General features: G+C 40.7%; 1 pseudogene across 1 annotated transcript; it reads left to right on the top strand.

Annotated features, from left to right (window-relative positions):
- The first annotated feature begins 6,537 nt into the window (after positions 1-6,537).
- LOC311171840 (ATP synthase F(0) complex subunit B1, mitochondrial-like) lies at positions 6,538-7,317 on the top strand (annotated as a pseudogene). The gene has a single exon. The product of its transcript is annotated as an ATP synthase F(0) complex subunit B1, mitochondrial-like (transcript).
- The last annotated feature ends 542 nt before the right edge of the window (positions 7,318-7,859 follow it).

The following is a 7,859-nucleotide window of genomic DNA, read 5'->3' on the forward strand; positions in this document are numbered from 1 at the left end:
CAGGCACACGTGAAAGGTTAATAAAAGGTTTATTTACAAAGGAAGGGGATATGAGGAAATGTAGAGCTCAGGGAGAAAAGTGGGAGACAAAGTTTTAAATGTGTCCTACCCGATCCGCTGATCAGGAATCCCAAAATGGCACTCGGAGAGCTGGCTGCAAGCCAGGAGCCGTGAAGCCAGGAGGCGAGCGACAGAACGAAAGACCCCAAGGCCCATGTGTTTGGTTTTTATACCCAACCTGGCTGCTTAACTCCACCCTCAGGTCCCAGCCACCTTCCCTCTGGTGGTGACGGGATTTGTCTTTCCCAATGTCTTGATGACTTTGGTCTGGAGTGGGGATGGGGTCCACAAAGCCTGCATGGGATTAGCTCAGGACATCCTTTCCCCCTAACAGTACTGTTGCCTTCCATGACCATTTGTTGGTCATGAACTTCCTGGTCTGGATATTTACTGTGTCATTCATGATGGTGATGGATCTTCAGGCAGTCAGGGAGGTAAAAAGACATCAGGGATGATTTTGTTCATCTTTGTATCTCTGTTGTCTTCTTATAAACATTTTTGAATGGGCACACTGAAAACCAGGTATGCAGGAGAATTAAGACTGAGCCTCTGCCCTCAGGGCCTCAGCCCAGCCAGAGAGAGGATGATGCGCAGGCTCTGTTGCACCCTAGGGGCTGAACACTCAGCACTCAGGCCTACAGGGAGCCTGGGGGAGGCACGCAGCTTGGTGGTGAGGCGGGGCAAGTCTAGAGGATTTCCAGAAGAAAGTGAGACTTTGAAGAATAAGAACTCTAGCTAGGCTTTGAAGAAAAAGACATTCAGACTGAGGAGGGCAAAGGAATAATGTGGCAAGGGAGGTGAGAAGCTGCCAGAGTGTGTGTGAATGGAGGCTACTCAGGTGTGTTGCAGCAGAAGTACCCATTTCAAGGCTCAATGACCAAAACCCCGGGGGAAGTAGGAAGGAGAGGTGAAGAGTGAAAATAGATATGGTGGCCCAGAACAAGGACAAGTCTTTAGGTGACGTTGAAGAAAGAGAAGTAAGGGTGGGTGTGATTACAGATTGGTTTAAGAGGGAGCAGGCAACAGGCAAGGTTTGAGTAAACATTTGCTCAATTAATAGTAAACCCCACACTTGGAAAGTTCTGGGGATGCATCTATCTTTTCCTCAGCAAAAACTGCTTCCTTGCCCTCTGAGGAGTATCTGGCTCTTCCGTTAAACAGATACTAATGGTTCTACTCATAACCATCCCCCAGGTGTGTGACCTTCACCATTCAAGCCCCTCCTCACCTACTTGTCCCATCAGATATCCCAGGCTTGATTCTCCTCCCAGCCCTGAAGGAATGCCTACCTCTGCTTCCTCCTGCTCTTTTCCTGATCAAATGAGTTTTGCTCTCTCCCTTTGTCAGCCAGTTTGACATTTCTGCGGCAGCTGTTTTCTCAAATCTGTGTCCCTATTGTCCTCAGATTCCTCCCAGAGAAGATGGGAGTGAGTGAAGAGAAAGGTGGGCTCAAAAGAGCAGCCTTGACTAAAAAACCAACTATATTTGCTGAGGTGACCACAGATGAAATGACAGCTTCAGAATAATCCAGAAAGTAGGAGTATGCATGAAAACAGGATTGGCCGTGGCCTGAGAGCTGTTGGGTAAACAGGGCTTCGTTATACTCATCTCTCTCTCTTTTGCACTTTTGCAATTGTGCATAATAAAACATTGAAAAATAAAAGAGTGGATATCTGAAAATACTGTGAATTGACAATTACCCTTCATTTCTGCTAGTGTAATGTGCATAAACACATCATTTACCAATATGAAAAAATGTAGAAATTGTCTTATGGGACTATTGTTGGTTTAGCTATCTCCTTCCTTGTCTCTCCTCCAATCCCAGTCTTTGCTAATGTTTGCTGGCATTTTCCCTCCTTGGTTTTATTTTTTTTAAGATTTTTTTAATTTAATATTTTATTTTATATAATTCTTGCATCATTTTTCATCTTTGTACAATTATGCATTTTCATTTTGGTTATATTCCCCATACAATTGCACCCCCCCTTATTTTGACTCTAGTTCTTCTTCTCCTGCCCTTCCCTAACCGCCCCCCCCCTGTAGTGTGTCTCTGGTTTATAGTTGTTTGTTGATTTTGATTATTACTTTGCATTGATTCGTCTTTTTCCTGGTCTCTTATTTAGGTTTTCTAAATTCCTGCTATGAGTGAGACCATCCAGTATTTTTCTTTTTCTTTCTGACTTATTTCGCTGAGCATGACCCCTTCTAGCTCCATCCATGTTGCTGCAAATTGCATGTGTTTATCTTTTTTGATTGCTGAGTAATATTCCATTGTGTGTATGTACCACATCTTCTTGATCCAGTCATCTATTTTTGGGCATTTGGGTTGTTTCCGTATCTTAGCTATTGTAAATAGTGCTGCTATAAACACAGGCGTGCAGGTGCCCTTTTAAAGATTTATTTTATTTATTTATACAAGAACCGGGGTACAGGCCAGATGTGCGGGAGGGTGAGAGGATTCACCAGAGACAGAGCAAGGAGCAGAACAGGCAGAGTGATGAAATACACTGCTGAGGGGAGCAGTGGGCGCGACAGGAGAGGTCTGCTGTGCCATGTGGGACCCTCGCCAGCCAGTGGGGATCAAACTCTCACTGCAGAGGCTGCGGACAGCTTCATAGTGCGGCGCTCAACCGCCTGTGCCACCAGGGGAGGCCCCCCTCCTTGGTTTTAATCAGAATCAACCTACAACTTCATTCCTTCTGTCTGAGCACACTTGTATTGTCTCTGCTATGAATTTGAAAAGATAAGGCGTTTTTTTAATAAGGAAGATACAATTTACATTTAACCCCACCTTCCCCAGCCTGAGCTTTTCTTCCCAACCCAACCGTAACTTTAATGTGACAGGGAGTTGCTGTTTGTCATACTTGTTTTTAAATTACCCCCTTGGGCATCTCAAAATTAAATAATCCTTTTTGGCCAGCTTTTTCTGAAAGTCCCCGATGTTTTTAAAAGAAATGTCTAGTACTTCTCTAGTACTGAAAAGATACTAAACAATGGTAAGCATGCAAAACAAACTTCAGATATAAAAGATTATTTTCAGTTGAGACCACATTGCGATTGAGAAACTCAAAGTCAAGTAACTTTATGAGTCAAAAGATAAGGAACCAACTAGCAACAATAACAGATGTTTTGGGTGGAGTGTGTATCCAGGACTGGGGAGTAATTCACAGTCAGCTAACTGTCCTCCCCTTGGGCCTGTCTACCCGACTCTGCATTTTCTTCTCAGTGGCTCTGCATTTTCTTCAGGATAAAACCCATATTCCTTAAAGGTCATTTAAGATTATTTATGATACCACTCAACCTATTTCTCAACTTGAATCTCAAGGTTTCCCTCCAGGAGCCTTCCAAGGCTTCCCTAAATCATACTGTTTCCACCATGGTGCTCCCAAAGCATCAAAGTACCTTGACTATTGTTTTCCTCACTACAGATTCCTTGGGCTCAAATGTAACCTCATTATCTTTGCAGTCCCGGTCCTTAATCTATAAGATTCTGAAAAAAAGCCTAATAGCATCAGTTGTTCTGCAGAATGGCAGCAGCCCCAAATGAAGACAGTTAATTAAATAACCCATTGGGTTGGCAACAGAAATGTTACTTTTCTGTGTTTTTTTTTTAAAGATTTATTTATTCATACAAGAACTGGGGTACAGGCCAGAGGTGTGGGGGGTGAGAGGATTCACCACAGACAGAGTGGGAAACAAAACAGGCAGATTGACCGAAGTACACTGCTGAGGGGAGCAGCAGGCGAGCCAGCAGTGGTCTGCTGCGCCAGGTGGGTAGCTCCCTGGCCGAGGATTGAACTCGGTGATGCAGTGGCTGAGGACAGCTTCATAGGTTGTATCTTAACCCCTTGCCGCCACCAGGGAGGCCCAGAAATGTTACTTTTCTAATAGAGGAAAATTCTCACTAAAAGTCTTAGGGCAGAATATGATATAATCTAATGTAGTATAATACAGTATAACATAATGTAATATATAAAGTAACATAATATATCATAATATAATATGTAAAGTAAAATAATATGATATAATTTGTGTGTGTGTTAACTAGGAGGCAGCCACTATGCAAGGCCCTTTACTTGCTTTCCCTTAGTTTCATCCTAAACCACTCTCTTTCACACCCCGCAGTGCCCTGCCTGCATCCCATCAGATCATTTGAGCGTGGACTCTGAAGCCAATTTGCTTAAATTTGAGGCCCATGGCTGCCTCATTCTAGCTTATTAGTTTATGAACAAATCACCTGTTGTGCCTTAGTCTCCACATTTGAAAATGGATAGGACAGCAGTAAAAATACATGAAATTGTTGTGAGAAGTTGAAGATTTACCATATGTTAAGCTTCTAGAATATGCCTTGCATGTAGTAAAGGTTATGTAACTGTTAACTATTAGTGTTATTTCAAAATACTCAAAATTGCTGAGGTTTTATATATTTCAAAATACTTTTCTATACCTTTTTTTCCAGTTCATATTTATACTCTTTGACTTTCTCTGAGTCAACTGACTTCCTTTGATCTATTGAAACCGAAGGTTACCATTATCAGTTCTGTCTAATTGCTGTCTTTTAGCATCCTGTTTTCTAAGGAGTCTGACAAGGAAGATGGAGTTTTGACACATACCTCTCTTTAGAAAATAATCTCAAATCTATCTGTGCTGAAGTTGGAAGAATATCTTCAAGGTTTATTACTTATGGCAAATGAAAGTTATATATACATATATATCACCATGATCTATATGCGGGTATTTTTAAAATAAATTTTGTGTGTGTACAAATCATTTTTTAATGTACTTAGTTTATGACGGCTACACAAACCTGCAAATGTACTAAAAATCATTGAATTATATACACAAGTGAATTTTATAGTAACTATACATATATGAAATGTATGTTATCTCTCAATGAGTTGTTTCAAAATCCTAAATAAGGTATCTTATGTAAATGAACAGTCAAAGTATGGAAGAAATACACTAGACTGTTAACAGTAATTATTCCAAAGGAAGAACTGAGATAGGGCAGAGCTTCAGGAAAGTAACTTTGACTTTTTATCCTATGCACATCTGTATTTGTTTACAACAAGCATATACTTGTGTGTTGTTGTGTATGTTAAAAAATAAAATTCACCAATTTAGAGATCTAAATTAATGGCTTTATTAAACTACTGCTGAACCAGGCAGCATCCCATCTAGGTGCTGTAAGGGGTTATGTGAACTGGGCCATATTACAGACAGAAAGAGGGTGGGTCAACCATTCCTAGCAAAAGAAAAGAAAAGGTTATTTGAAGGGAAGGCAGAGGGGAGTCTTATGCAGATGACCTCCCTGCTGCTGATTAGGAAACCCCAGATTGATTGATTTAGGATTATATTTTTGCTGAAACCACAACAGATACTAGGTAATTAAGTCTGTCCCCCCAGGAAGGACTCATTGTGGGACTGTTTTTAAGTCATTTGGCTTAAAAGGGTGTCTTCCTTAGAGGGTTCTTTCTTTGATTGGTTTGGGTGTGGGGGACCCTGATTCTGAAGCATACTCCAAGCATAGGGAATTAATCCTGTTCATGTTTTTAATAGTCCTCATGATGCTTTGAATTCACTCAACAGCTATAAATGCCTGTTAGCAGCCGCTGACCAGCAAGCAAAAAATCTTCCTGAGACTGGACCCTCAGAGAGTGAGGAGCAAACCTGACGTTGTGATTCCAATGATCTGTGAATATCTTACAGAAACTCAGCACAGCCTGAGAAGCCATCGCTGCGAGTAGTGCTGATGCCTTGGATTTTGATCACAACTCTCAGTTAAGCTCAGAGTATGATCAAGAGGGGAGAATTGTTAAAAACAGAAAATAACAGACTTTATCTCACTATATATATATTACATATATTTTCTCATTCTGCTTGTCTTTTCATTAACAGTATCTTTCCAAGAGATTTTAAACCTTCTGTGTATCAATTTTCTCTTATAAAGTTTATTTTTGTGTTCTAAGACATTTTTGTCTCCTTCAGTATAAAAGATTTTTCTCTTCTGTTTAATTCTAGAAGTTTTCTAGTTTTAGGTTTTACATTTAGGTCTACCTTTCATTTTGAGTTCAAGTTTGGGTATGGTATGAAGTAAGGGTCAATGTTATTTTTCCCCACATGGCAGTGTAGTTGTTATAGCAGAATTTGTTGAAAAGATTTCCTTTCTCCCATTAAATTGTCTTAGCACCCTGGTTGCAAATCAGTTGGCCGTGTGTGTGTGTGTGTGTGTGTGTGTGTGTGTATTTCTTGGAATCTTTATGGTATTTTGTTCCAGGTGGTAGAATCTAACGAAACATTTGAAATGGGGAATTAACAATACTTTTTTTGTTGAATATCAGCAGTGTATCTTTGCTCAGCCCATGGAGAAAGCATCTTTCTTCAGGAAAGCCTACTTACCACTGTCAAGTTTACTCCTACCTCTGACACCTTCTTCTGTCAGGGACTCTAAGATTGCCATCTGGACCCTCACTGACCATGCTGTCCAGAGTGGGACTTTCTGCCAACTCCACAGAGACCCCTCCCTGAAGAACAAAGTCTTCCTTGGTCCAGGAGTATTCCAGGCTACACAGATCTTTCACACAAGACAGCCAGTTTTGCCTTGTACCACCTCTTCCTGAATATGGAGGAAAAGTTCATTTGGGACTTATCCCTCTATAAGTCTTCCATTTCCTTTATCCTAAAACCAGTGTGACAGGATTTTATGTGCTCAGAACTGGTCTGATCTTGCATTTTCTATCCAAAGAAATAAATGCAATTACTCCAGACACGGTCTCTGGAGTAAGTAACACGGTCTCTGGATAAGTAACAATACAGTTACTTATCTATATAGTTAAAAAACATGGTGTCTCTATTGGGGAATTTGCTGATATACTCAATGAGCATAACAATACTCAACTAGAAAAGGTGAAACAAACTTCCATTGAGCCAGGATGCTATTGAACTGGAGGAGTCATAGCAGGCACTGGTTCTAAATCACCATCACCTTTTTGATGCCAGAGGAATAAATCACCATCGCCTTGGAAGTTGCTTACAGGGATGGCTGCATAGAGTACACAAGGAGGTAAAGAATTGCCTGGACTGTTATATTCTGTGCAGAACAGGATGTGTTGAAAAGAACAGGCATACATGACAAACTGGGTGGGGAAGCACACGGTGCAGAGCATCTCTGTACAGCAGCAAAAGGGGACAATTGCCAAGTGCAGCGCAGATCTAAAGCTGCTCACGAAAAAGGCTCGAGCACAGCCAGTTCTGTAAATGCCTGTGTCCCAACTGAGACAGCTAGAAACAGTTGACTCACTAAATGGAAACCAGTCTGTGTGGCAAGTCCTTATTGCTGTCTGTTCAAGTTACCTTTCCTAAAAATGAAGTTTTGAGTTCTTATAGTGAGAGAATTCAAACAGCCCATTGACCAGTGAGATCTTTCTCATCCTTCTCGCTCTGTAATTTGAGTTGTTCCATGGTTACTTTTGAATTAGCAGTTTGCTTTTAATGAAATCTGATGCCTGACTAAAGGTTACCAAATTATAGTTTAAATTTTTCATTGATTCTGCCATTTTATAATAAAGTGACAGTTGAAGCCAAATAATAACGAGACAAAGGAAATACAAAATTTTGGCTTGAGACTTCGTCAAATGCACAATACACCAAGTATTTTGGATTCCTAATTGTATTCAACACTAAACTTATTTGTTATTTCTGTGGAAAAAAATTATGGGATAACGAATTGAAAGTGCCTGGAACACAGCTTAATGATCTGGGAATTTCTCCGTAAAAACTGTTAGGAATCTGGATGTCCA

Source organism: Talpa europaea (genome assembly GCF_964194135.1).
Source record: "Talpa europaea genome assembly, chromosome: 6".
NCBI lineage: Eukaryota > Metazoa > Chordata > Mammalia > Eulipotyphla > Talpidae > Talpa > Talpa europaea.